At 41.0% G+C, this 14,172-nt stretch overlaps 1 long non-coding RNA gene across 1 annotated transcript in view; it reads right to left on the minus strand.

The window, feature by feature from the left end:
• LOC310853603 overlaps nt 1-14,172 on the minus strand; it is a 762,466-nt gene that overhangs the window by 7,699 nt on the left and 740,595 nt on the right. The window contains exon 2 of the long non-coding RNA XR_014568817.1: nt 13,403-13,490. This is a non-coding gene — a long non-coding RNA (uncharacterized lncRNA). The remainder of the gene's footprint in view (nt 1-13,402; nt 13,491-14,172) is intronic.

The following is a 14,172-nucleotide window of genomic DNA, read 5'->3' on the forward strand; positions in this document are numbered from 1 at the left end:
CTCTACTGTATACTTAACAACATAAAACAAGATATATTTCAAGAGCAAGGGATCGCAGTGAACATCCACCCTAAATCTTCTTCTTCCACACTGGGAGAAAAACAGCATCTGAAAGTTTGATGGGATGCATTTTTACACGTCAGTGCTGTGACCACTTTTACATTGCATCTAATGAGCGATCGGTTTCTTTTGACCACGACCTGCTCGCACATACAGGTTCTTAACTTGTATGTGACGTTGTCTGGAAATGTGTCAATTGTCAGTGTCTAATTATTATGGCTAATATCAACACTACTACTGTTTGATTTTCCTTTTTAGGTTCCCAACTCGTTTTCAGTATGTGGAACTTATGTCAACCCTAAACCTGGACTACCCATTCCTCAGGGAAAGCATTGGGTCTGGCTATGTAAGTTTTTATTTGTTCATGTTGTTACCTGCATCGGTACAATTCTATTATGTGTCACTGTTAACCACTGAAACTGAGCGCTATACTTGGTAAACTAATACTTGGTAGACTGGGGTCAGCTCAGCTCTATGCCTGGTTTGCTCTTTTTCCACATTCTACACCAATTCTCTCGACCAACAATAATCAATCAAAATGATAAGCTCACAATGTGTTGCAGTGTGACACGTTGTGAGCTTGTAGATCTGCTATTTTCAGTGAGTGTCAGAATAGGGGCACTTTTCCCCCTTTTTTTTGATGGCAGTAGCACCCTGAATCACTCACTCACTCACTCACTCACTCACTCACTCACTCACTACTTGACTGACATTTGTTCTCGTGATTTTAAAGGATTATGAAAATAACATTATTATAATAAATTATTGTATTTTTTTTATTAAGGCCTCCAATCGGAAGCAGCAATTCTGCTCTTGCCTGCACTATTCAACGAGAAACTAGAGTTGCTGTTTGAAGTTGAGGTGAGCCATGAACCGTTCACTAGTGTGAGAAGCACTATGTAATTGAAGCACATTGTATTATTGCATTAGTTTTTATATTATCATATGGTTGTTTCTGTTTTTGACACAGTGGCTCTGCAGGAGACTAGCCAGAGGGTGTGTGTTTGTCTGATGGTTAATGGTATTTCCTCTCCCCAGGGCCAAGCTCAGACCAGCACTGACATGTCGACACCAAAGATGATGCTGAAAGGCTGCAGGGAGGGTCACCCCAAGAAATATGACCACATCATGCTGTCGAGAGGAGAGTGTGGACATCTCAATGGCACTGGGACTCCTATACTGTGCATATATTTTTTGTTCAGAATCCAGTACCCTAAAAGAACTGAAAAAGACACTGACCTTTTTGGAGTGTGTTGTTCTGAAATTGAAGGATGCAGGCAAACTTCCTGTCACAGTAAAAAGAGTGTACAACTCCATCTATGAGTAGCATGTATGTAGGAGTCAGTGTTCTCTCTCTATGTCTGGATGGCCACTTGAAGAGAGTCAGCTAAAAAGCAAGGACTTTGCCACTGGACTGGGCCTCTTCTAATTCTGGAGTGTACATTTTGTTTTAGAAATCCTGAAAGACTGTCAAAGTGTCAAAAACAGTCAAGTGTGTTGTTGACAATTATACTATATGTTGTTTCACTTACATATGACTTACATATACATATGTTGTGTGTGTGTGTGTGTGTGTGTGTGTGTGTGTGTGTGTGTGTGTGTGTGTGTGTGTGTGTGTGTGTGTGTGTGTGTGTGTGTGTGTGTGTGTGTGTGTGTGTGTGTGTGTGTGTGTGTGTGTGTGTGTGTGTGTGTGATGAAATGAAGGGTGTGTGTGTGTGTGTGTGTGTGTGTCTTTGATGAAATGAAGGCTCTGTAACTTTTTGCAGTGTAACCCAGGTTTATAATTGTATGTCTGTATTTGTATCTGTTTGTATGCATCAGTATGCATGCATTTCTATGGTCACATGTACCATCTGCATCAGTTCACAGCTCATCACACCGATCACTCACTCACTCACTCACTCACTCAGTAACACCAGTTTCAATCAGCAATCATCACACCCTAGTAATCACCACACCCTAGTATAAAGCACAGCCATTTTGTCTCAGTCAGTGAGGTGCACATCACTGGCTGTGGCAGGTCTGTATCCTTATTCTTCTGCAAACATTTTACCATTTTCCCTTCCTTACAATACATGATATTAACACTGACACTGATGATTGATTTTAGACTCCAAATACTGAACTGATGAGAAAGAACTGAACTGATGAGCTGGATGAGCTTTTGCACTTGAACTGAATTGGTGAGTTTGTTTGAAATGTTTGAAGTGTTTTGTTTTGTTTTGTTTATTTTCATTTTGAATTGAAAAGATGATTTGACATTTGTAAATGCTGGTTTATGCTGTTTGCTGTTGTAGATCAGCTACTTTAATTATTATTTTGATAATATATTTAATTTGGCCAGGTTTGGCCAGGTTTTTTCCCCTTAGTTCATGCAACCCCATGATGATGATCCTGAACACAATGGCGAGCTAGTCCCAGAGCGATCCCCTGTTTCTGTCCTACCTGGACGGTAGGATATCACTGCTTCACTCACACACACACTTCCCCTCCCTAACTGCTGCATACACTCTAAAAACTCCCTCACATTCCCCCCTGACTTGAATGACATTGAACATTGGACCTTGGACAAACCATGACTTTATACTTTTGGGTTGATTTATGTTGTTTGATATCTGAATTCATTGTTGTTGTTTATTTTACTTTTGTTTTTCCAATAATAATATCATTAAGCATAATTTTCAGTCTCTTGGTTCTTTATGTTTTTTCAATGCAATTCCTTTCTACCATATGCCTACTTCTGACAGCAGTACTGGTCCAAACATATTCCTAGTTCACTAAGTATATGCTACAAGTCCCTCTGACCTTTTCAGCTGTATTTTATCGATTGAGTCACCAAAATCTATTTTTAAAAGCTTATCATCAATTGAAATGTTCCCTTTTAATATTGTGTAACAATTATGTGGATTATATTTTCAAATCAGAAATTATCTTGCTTTCTTTCAGTAGACACCCCCTATTTTGTCCATTTTTTTTTCATGTCCCCAATGGCCTTCGATGAAAGTGGACTTGAGATATGACTATTAAAAATGTACAAAAATCTATAAATTATGCCATTCACATATACATCTATCTGTGCTTTATTGCTGGCCATGTTTATTTTTTCAATAAATAGATTATTAATAATTAAAATAGCATTAAAAAGCTCTGTCCCCCAGTCACACTCAACCCCGTTACACAAGTCATTCCCCCCTCCATAAAATGTTTGGACTGGCCCTTTAGTGACATCACCAACCAGGAAGTGACATCTACAAGTCTTCTGAACAACATGGTACCTTAGAGTATATATTTCTAGAGAAGGCACCCAGAGGAAACCCTGAGGCGAAATGGACATAGTGGCCGGATTTGGTAGTGCAGCTCGAGCCAGCGCTGCTCCGTTGACTATCATTGCGCACGTTCATGTGATTGGGGCCATGACACGTGAACGAATGTTTCATACGTGAACGCGCACAAACGGCACAATGATAGTCAACGGCAGCGCGTTAATGTGTTTGGGGCCAATCCGTCCCAGAATGCACTCTGTTCCTACCAGGAAGGAGGAGTGAATCCGCCTCATGCGCTTTTGAGCAACTTAATGCAAGTGGATGGGAGGAGAACTCGGGTGTCTTCTCTATAGATATATAACTCTATGCATGGTACAGAGACAGGTAACTTCCCACATTCTTTTACAATGTTTTATAGTAAAGCGTGGTCGTAAAGCATAACCAGCTCAACTCCGTTACATGAAATAAAGATAGAAAACAATTATTTGTGAAAATTATCTTTGTTATTTCATCAATATATCTGATTTCTTAATATCATGCATACCAAGTGGTCTCCTCTGAATCACCACAAGTAGAGTAGTGGCCATTCTGAGTGAAAAATCACAACTCCGTCACACTCAACCCCGTTATGATTTTCATCATAACGGGGTTGAGGGATTGTGACGGTGTTGTGTTTTTAACACTGGTTGTGAAGTTATCATATTATTTAAATGAATTATAATATTCCATCAACATCCTTGTACTACATGCATAGTATATACTTGATAATGTCTATGCTAAAGGTGGGTTTGCTGTTATTTCTTTACAGTCATACATAAATAGTGTATAAGAATTGGAAAGGATTTCTATTCTCAATATATATCTCAAAGTTTCTGCCTATATAAATCTTCTCAAAGTATATTTGATTTAATTATGCTATAAATATTTACAGACATCTATGAGTCCAAGATGGCACCAAAAACAGCTGCAGAAAGGCAGAGGGAGTACCGTGCCCGGCTAAAAGCTGATCCTGCAAAGAGAGAGCAACATCACAACCAACAACCAACCAATCCAACAAGAACTGCATGTATGACGAGTGTGTGGACTGCAAGGACAAGTGTGTGCCAATCTCCAGTACATATGACGGTACAGCAAAAGTGTCTTTCACTCAGTGGGTCACAGAAGATAAGGAGATGGATAAGAAGAATGAGGGAGAAAAGAGGTAAACTGTAAAGGTCACCATCAAGAAGTCTGTGGAAAGCACACAGGAGGACCTCACTGAGTTGTTCCACACCTTCCTTCAACATCAAGCAGCAGTATGGCTTCTGCCGTGAATTGAAGAAGAAGATGTCAGTGGATGAGGCCTTGATACACATCGACTTTTCGGAAAATTACAGCTGCAAATATAGCTCCCAGATTCAAGCAGTGCACCTTGGGGCTTCACACCAGCAGGCCACTCTACATACATGGGTGTTGTATGTGGGTGGAAAACCAGAGCCTGTGTGCTCCAGCACCATCTCCCCCTGCAGACATAAAAGCCCTCCAGCAATATGGCAACACCTCAATCCAGTGCTGGATTATCTTCAGGCCACACATCCACATGTTTCTGTGCTGCACTTTTTAAGTGATGGCCCCTGTACTCGGTACAAACAACGGGGAAACTTCTTCCTTTTCAGCACAGAATTGTACAGAAGAGGGTTCATGGCTGGCTCTTGGAATTTCTTCGAAGCTAGTCACAGCCAGAGATGGGCAGTATTTGAAATACATGTATTTGAAATACATGTATTTGAAATACGTATTTGAAATACTTTTTTGTATTTTGTAATTTGTATTTCGCTGAGATGGAAGAAATGAGATGTATTTTGTATTTAAATACATTTTTTGACCCAGTATTTGTATTTTGTATCAAAATACATTTTCAATATATTTTGCCCATCAGAGATGGGCAGTATTTGAAATACATGTATTTGAAATACGTATTTGAAATACTTTTTTGTATTTTGTAATTTGTATTTCGATGGGGATGGAAGATGTATTTTGTATTTAGATAAATTTTTTGACCCAGTATTTGTATTTTGTATCAAAATACATTTTCAATGTATTTTGCCCATCTCTGGTCACAGCAAAGGAGCACCAGATGGTGTCGGGGGAGCCTTAAAACGATCAGCTGACATGATGGTGGCGAAGGGCCGTGATATCCCGGATGCAGAAGCGCTGTATAAGGCCTTGACTGAGGCAAACACAACAGTGAAACTGTTCTTTGTGAAGGGTGAGGATGTTGAGGATGCAATGGAGAAAATGTCAAAGAAAATACCAGCAGTGCCAGGCACAATGAGAATCCACCAGGTGATTACGCTGGCTCCAGGAGAACTGCAGCTATACATCGTGATGTCAGCTGCTTTTGCACAACACAGAAGCAGTTTAACTGCAACTGCTTCAAGACCCAGCGTTTTAGTTTCGGCCAGATGGTAACTGCTGTAACTGTGCCTGCCCCAGCCAGTGAAGAGAACACGCAGCCACAGCCAGCCAGTGAAGAGAATCCACAGCCAGAAAAGGAAATCCAGTGGGAAAGTGCAGAGGTCATTGGGAAGTGGTGCATAATCCGCTATGATGGAGGCCTGTATCCAGGCATCATTCTTGGCACTGAAGAAAGTCATGTCCAAGTAAAATGTATGCATCGTGCTGGGATTAACCGATTCTTCTGGTAAGTGTATTTGACAGAACGAAGACACATATTCATTGTTGTCTTTATTTGTGTTCTTAACTTGTCAGTGTTAATAAAAGTCAGTTCAATGAAATTGTCTATTGTTCTTAAATGGTTCCTAATAATGATATAATAATTATTGTTGAATTTGAGATTTTAAAACGACTATTCATGTTAAGCTATTTGTCTCTTCAGTACTGTTTACCACCTTCAACCCCGTTACCCTAGGCTCAACCCTGTCACGCATATGTTTTTTGTGATTATTTCTTAACATTTTATGAAAATGTAATTAATGGTTATTGAACTGTCAGAAATATTTAGAGCAATCATAAAAATACATTTTTTTGTTTGAAGTCAGATGCTATAGTCGATTTTGTATCCATTTTTGAGAAAAAAGTAGGTCCCTGTCATGCACTAGGGGATGCATGGCAAAACAGGGAGTCCACACAAGAGCATAAACGTTTTGTAATGATATTTATTATAATAAGATAATTAAAGAATAGCAAAATAATGAAGTGTGGGATGTGAGGATATGAGTCATCAGTAATGTGTGCAGTGTGTGGATGCATGGAGAGTGGTGTGTGCGTGTTGTATTAGCTGGTGCAAAACATAACTCAAACAAAAGGTCGGTTAGGCCCTTGAGCCAGGTGGCAACCTGTAACAGGTCCTGCTTGCAGGGAGGACAGAGAGAGACTGAGCTCAGCCAGGAGAGCTCCCTATATAGTGCCCTAAGCTCCGCCCACCTCAGGTGAGCATTAATTGGGCTGACGGCCTGCTCCACTCTGCAAACACAGAGGTTGCTGGCTAGCCTACAGTGAGGCAGAGGGGGCAGGGCCGTCACACCCCCCTCCATAAAAATGAGGTTCCACCACATTATCTAAAAGGAAAACAAAACACAAATTAGCAACCAAGAACCAATATCATCCAAAACTAAACAAATCCAATAGCCACCTAATACTGTATAACAATGCCCCTGGATGCTCATTCTCCTATATAATAGTCCAGCTGTGGCCCCACTGCCCTCCGCATCTGCCCCGAATTAGCTCTGGCGAAATGACACTTGGGACAGGTGGGACTGGAGAACTACAATATCAATCTGCAAACCATAACCCAGGCTTAACAAAACAAGAAAATGTGCCCCTGTTCGCTCAACTATTAATACTTGTTACCTCCTCCACTTTGCCATGCCATCCTGCCCCCAGCCTCAGCAACCTTGTATACCAGGAGCGAATTAAGAGAACCAGAGACAGGACATCCTATAGTGACAAGGAAACAAAATCACAGAGTGAGCAACAGTACAACACAAAACCAATCTACAATCACATTTTCAAAACCTTTTGATATGGAACATGACCAAACTGTGGGTGTGACAAATCCCATCCCATCCGTCTCTGATTTGACTTTGGAAGGGACGTCGATGTATTGTGATTTGTAAAGTATTGAGAAATGTTCAACCGACCTGGAACTGCCCCCGTCTCTGTAACTCTAGGTGAGGACCTAGTCACTCTGGCTGTACAAAGAGAAGGATTCACCGTTCCTGCTTTCACTACAGTCTGACTTGGGCAACATTGTTTTATCACACGTCGCCTTGATTTGCCATGTTTGTTTTGTCGGTTTGATGAACAGTTTCTCTGAACTGACATGGGCCATTTTCGAGTGATCACATTCTGTACCTGATCTGCCCATACTCGCTCTCCACAGAGATCATTACCGAGAATTATGTCGACACCATCAACCGGCAACTCTGACCGCACCCCCATGTGAACCTCTCCACTCACCAAATCTGAAACGAGAGACATTTTATGCACTGGAACAGGAAAAACACCCATTCCCATTCCCTGAATTAAAATAGACTCCCCTGTGTCTGTTTCAGATGAAAAAGGTAATATAGAGGCTCGCACAAATGAATCAAGTGTACCACAGTCTCGCAGTACCTTTACTGGCACTCTTTTGTTACTTCCTTTGACCGCCAAGAACCCCTCCGAAATGAATGGTAGATACCCATCCATCCGTGGCTGCAAGCGCAAACCCTGCTGAGGTAACGCACCTGGCCTAAGTGAATTGGCCAGTGCAGCTGGTCTTATCTGTGAACTGGAAGACGAATCTTTAGATCTGAGAACTGGACATTGAAGTTTCCAGTGTCCATTACCTTTGCAGTAGTGACATACCTCAACTGAGCTGTCCTGCCTGCTCGGTTTCACCACATGGTCAGCCTTGTGGCTGTAAAACTCAGAACTGCCCGTTACATGAGAAAATGGATCCCTGTAACCTTGTGTACTCTGGTCACTGAAATTGTCTTTATGAATCAACATGTATTCATCAGCCAAGACTGCTGCCTCACCTGGAGACTTTACTTTCTTCTCTGTGATGTATGTGGCAACATTAGATGGCACTGTGTTCTTGAACTGCTCCAAGACCACCAGGTTAAACAGTTGTTCGAAATCATCAACCTCAGATGATGAACACCAACGAGAAAACTGTGTAGTTAGATCTCGCACAAATTCCACATGAGACTGACCATCACATTTCCTCCAGGTACGGAAATGCTGTCTGTATGCCTCTGGCACCCTCTCATATATTTTTAACACTGCCTCTTTAACTTTTACATAACTCCTAGAGTCCATATGTGTTAACGCAGCAAATGCCTCTTGTGCTTTCCCTGTGAGTACCGACTGCACCATTAAAGCACAATCTGCATCTGTCCAATTTTGTGCCTCTGAAACTCTGTCAAATAAGAGAAAGAAGGTGTCAGGGTCCTTTTCATTAAACCTGGGAAGGAGCCTCAGGCTACTGCCAATGTCCATAGCTTTGACACCTCCTCCCCTTTCAGTATTACCATTATTCAATGCATCTGCTGATAACTTTCCCTGTTCAACCAACTCTAGCTTTTTGCATTCCAAATCTAATTTGGCCAATTCAGTTCGTTGTTTCATTTTTTCCACTTCCAAGGAATGTTGTTGTTTTAACATCAAAAGTTCTTTCCTCCATTTGAACTCAACCTCTGAACTGACCTCATCCTCCTTGTCTTCAACAGGCTGCAAAATGCCCTTGTCTACCAGACCACTGATTAGACCGGCCTTCATTGCTGCCTTGAGCTTTTCTGTCACTGTGATGTCATAATGTTTAGCAATAAACAATAGCTGATCCTTCGAACAATGATCAAGGTACTCCACTGAAGGAGACTTAATAAACTTATCCATAGCTGAACTCATTTCTCTGTTGGCAGGTTACAACAAACAAACAAAAAAAAATTAGCAACAAATCTAAGTGTTGGGGCTGTGAATTACAAGGTGCAGTACAGTAACTTTAAGCAAAATGGAACAAACCCCCCCCTAAATTACCTAGTATTCCTAACTAACTTACCTATCTTAACCTACCGTCGGCACCCGGGCATGAGGATTTCTCCCCTCCAGCCACCTAGTGTGACCCCCAAGATCCGCCGCTGACCAAACTCTACTAAGAGTAAATCAAAGAAAAGAACAAACAGCCAACACCCTAACAGTGAAGCCGCTAAGGGATTTGTTCCAACCATAAACAAAATTAACACCTGCCAAACACATCCCAACACTTACCTCTGTTGTAATGCTGCACTCTGAGAACTGGGGCCAAATGCACTCTCTGTCCGGCTCCTAACCAAAAAACAAACAAACTCAAGTGTGAAACTCCCAACCAAGACAAACTCAACCGAATTTCAAAAAAACCTGAAAACTTTAAACAAATTAATCAATTAATAAATCAATTAATCAATTATGTAAGGACGAGCCCCCATTTGTCATGCACTAGGGGATGCATGGCAAAACAGGGAGTCCACACAAGAGCATAAACGTTTTGTAATGATATTTATTATAATAAGATAATTAAAGAATAGCAAAATAATGAAGTGTGGGATGTGAGGATATGAGTCATCAGTAATGTGTGCAGTGTGTGGATGCATGGAGAGTGGTGTGTGCGTGTTGTATTAGCTGGTGCAAAACATAACTCAAACAAAAGGTCGGTTAGGCCCTTGAGCCAGGTGGCAACCTGTAACAGGTCCTGCTTGCAGGGAGGACAGAGAGAGACTGAGCTCAGCCAGGAGAGCTCCCTATATAGTGCCCTAAGCTCCGCCCACCTCAGGTGAGCATTAATTGGGCTGACGGCCTGCTCCACTCTGCAAACACAGAGGTTGCTGGCTAGCCTACAGTGAGGCAGAGGGGGCAGGGCCGTCACAGTCCCCATCAAAAAATTGGCACATTCAGGCTGTAGTATAGCAAAAGTGGGAAAATGTATGTACTTTTTATATTTATATTTTTTGTATTAGTGTGAGGGCCATTTGATGAATAGAAAAATGTTTGTGTGTGTGTGTGTGTGTGTGTGTGTGCATGTGTGTGAATGAAGTGTGTCTCTTTGATTAAATGAAGGCTCTGTGGTGGTGTGTGTGTCTCTTTGATGAAATTAAGTTATTTTTGCATTTTAAGGTCCGACGCATTCTGTTCATGTATTATTTATTTTATTTATAATTTGCTTTATGTATACTTATTTGTTAGTGTTTACTACTTTTTATTTTATGTAAGCACATTTTACTCATTTATTTTTGTCATTATTTTTTATTTGTTAAACAGTATTTGAAGCTGGTGTATTTACATTTAATGTGCAGCTTGAATAAAATGCAGTGTATTAGAACTTGTAACCTGGATTTGGTCTTACTTTATTTGTTTGCAATATAGTACCTACGACCTATCTACCTAATCAACATCCATCCATCTTCAACCGCTTATCCGTAGTTGGTTTGGTTCGCGGGGGCAACAGCTCCACCAGAGTGCTCCAGATTTCCATCTCCAGAGCAACATCAGTGACTTTCTCCTGGGGGATTCCGAGACGTTCCAGTGAGTCGATGTATTTCCTCCAACTGCGCCTTGGTCTGCCCCGGGGTCTCCTCCCAGTGGGACGTGCGTCGAGGACCTCCCTATAGGCTCCCGAGAGGCATCCTAACCAGATGCCCGAACCACCTCAGCTGACTCCTTTCCAGGCGAAGGAGCACGCGGTTCTACTCCGAGTCTCACTCGTGTGACTGAACTTCTCACCCTATCTCAATCTAAGGGAGATGCCAGCCACCCGTTGCTTGTATTCGCGACCTTATTCTTTCGGTCATGACCCACACTTTAGATTTAATATATTAGTGCCCCTCACTTCACACAGGTGTGATTTTTTAATACCATGGGACCCTGGCTGAAATTCACCAGCAAGACCTAAGCCTAAACCCAAAACAAACTATAAGCTGGTCACCAGCTAAAACCAGCATAAACTGGTGACCAGCATAAGATGGTGACCAGCAAAACCATCAAAATACCAGCTAAAACCAGCATAAACTTGTGACCAGCATAAATTCCAGCTACCAGTTTAAACCAGCATGGACCAGCAAAACCTAGCTGGTCAGTCACCAGCTAAGACCAGCAAGATGGCGTCCAAAACACACTCTAAAGCTGGTCACCAGCTAAGACCAGCAAAAGGTGGTCACCAGCTAAGACCAGCAAGAAAGTTGCTGGTCCAGTTTATGCTGGTCTATGCTGGATTTTTCAGCAGGGGCGCCACGGCCCATCCACACCCACTCTGTGGCCAGACATATATTACATTGGCAGTGAGATTAGGACAGCGCCACGGCCCGTCCGCGCCCACGGCCGGAAAGGGTACTGCGCCCGTAGTGAATTTTCACTACCATAGAGAATGCATGAGAACGGTTGGGCTAGGGACCCCCAGGACATGCAGTCTATACTGCCACCGTGTGGATCAGGTCGGCAATACACCATGTTAATGTACACTAGCTGTTCCATCTGTGGAATGAATTAATATCTAATCACATTACAAAAGGCAAGCAGCTATATTAATATTGGACCAGATATGAACACAACTTCTCTCTCTGCTATTATACTTTATAATACTGTATTATAAAGTATGACAGCAGAGAGAGAAGTTCCGATTTAATATATGTGTTTAGGGTGTCAAAAAACTTGAACGAGTCTGGGGTTAAATGTCTGGTCTTTGTGTCAGAAACTATATTACAAAGTAAGATGAAAGTTGGAAGCATGCAACGTATACATACGTATATATACACTGTAGGCCTATATGATTTTCCCCAAGGCATGCATTGTTATTTGTGCATACATATTAGTATCGAAGCAATATGGTTTTCTATAAGAAGGCAATTAAAATGCATGCATGACATACTTCTTGTCAAACGAATAATGGAATACTTCTTGTCAAACTGTGGCTTGAGCCTCGATAGTATAACCATTACCATATAGTCAGACACAAACAATACATTTCATACATAGGCCTATAGTACATTGGATAGAACTTTTTTTTTTACTATACTAGGGGGGGGTAGCTATAGCTAGCTGTTGTTAACTCTGACTCCAAATATTAATGAAACATTAGTTAGGCTAAAGCAAAGGCTAGGCTATATAGAACTGGCCTATATGAATGTCACACCTCAGCTCAAATAAGAGTTTAAATTGATTAAACTTGGCCAAAAGACTTACCACATAATTTACTCATAGCCACTTGCTCAGCTCTAGGACTAGTAGTGATGCAACACAGGCATAAAAACTAGTTCTCGTCATAATTGCTGCTCTGCTCAAAATGCACGCCCAAAAAACTCCCACTGCTCGAGCTCGCAGTCGCCATGACGACCAATGTAGGTAGCCAATCCCAGAGCAGTGTACTCTGACTACAGTCACGCCCCTGCTTCTAATTAGCTATAACGTTTCCACCTGTGACATTACCCACAATGAAAAGCAATAACGCATCGACAATAAAATAAAACAAAAAAACATGAACAACAACTTTCCAAGTTCAGGACCAACGTTCCTTTCTATGTAGAAACCGGTGTTTGCTCGTTGTCGAAACTATGCAAAACAATATTTTTATTTTTTGGTAAGGGTTGCACCGTGACGTTCAGGTTGAGCACTACTGACACCTATATAAACCTGGTGGGCCTACTGACTAATGTATGGGTGAAATGATGAATTGTTCTCTTTACTAATAACCCTGTGTGAGAAAAATAAGCTGATCCCCATCCACAACATTTTATTTGAACCCACAATTCAGCCACAATTTTCGAATCGGCCCCATGGTGGCGCTATAAGCCATTTCTCTACTGTAACTGTGTCACTGCAGCATAAAGGAATATTATTGCACTGTTTTATTGATATTATAGTTTTATTTCAAGTGATTGTTATTTTTGTTGGTTTATTTGTCATATTATATATATATACGTGTATTCAGAAAGAACTGTCACGTATATATTTTTTCTTAATTATTCAGCAAAGTGCCTTTCAGATGGTGATGGGTTTGATTATATTTTTGATTATATATGTTAACATCAATGTTTCAATGTTTCTGTTGTTTTCAGGCTGCGGACTCCTCAAAATAATCATTTGAAATGGTAACCGACCCCCCAACTCTATTTATTTATTAAAAAATAAATAAATCATATTTGAACTGGGGACCTCCCAAAATTATATTTTAACTGTGACCGGTTTAGTAGAGCTTGTAGATTCCCTATTTCTTCTACTTTTGTGTCACAACACCATGTACCATGATACCGTATATTTATGACAAAAGTTAAAATATTAAATGTCAAAAAAGTTGAAATATGGATGGTTGCCACACAGCAACGATCACCATCACTTTATCTACAGGCTAAAAATACATTGATGTGTTTTCTTGGTATGAAAATAGCCTTGTTAAATATTAAATGGTTCTCACAATTCATATCTGGTTTATCTGTGTTTATGATATATGTATACCAGTATGCCAAACCCTCTGCTGCCCCACAGCAGAATATCCTAACATGTTTACAGCATTTCTGTGATCTGTACATCCTCAAGTTCAGTTCATGTTTCCAATAAACTGAAAATCACCCTATATGCAGGGCTGGACTGGGACAAAAATTCGGCCCGGTCATTTTCGCACAAATTTGGCCCAGACGGTCCACCACAACCCGTGCGCAGATAGCAGAAACTCCGCTCCGTGAAGCACACAACCAAACAAGCCCTAATACCACCACTTTTACAGAACAACATAAATGATACAAACCAACAGACAACTACACAACCCTTTGTTGCTCTCACAAGAATGCTGGCAAAACGATTCAAGATAGAAGAGGGTTTATTTGTCACTTTTGTTTTA

This window comes from Protomyctophum parallelum, assembly GCF_964188405.1.
Source record: "Protomyctophum parallelum genome assembly, chromosome: 22".
Classification (NCBI taxonomy): Eukaryota; Metazoa; Chordata; class Actinopteri; order Myctophiformes; family Myctophidae; genus Protomyctophum; species Protomyctophum parallelum.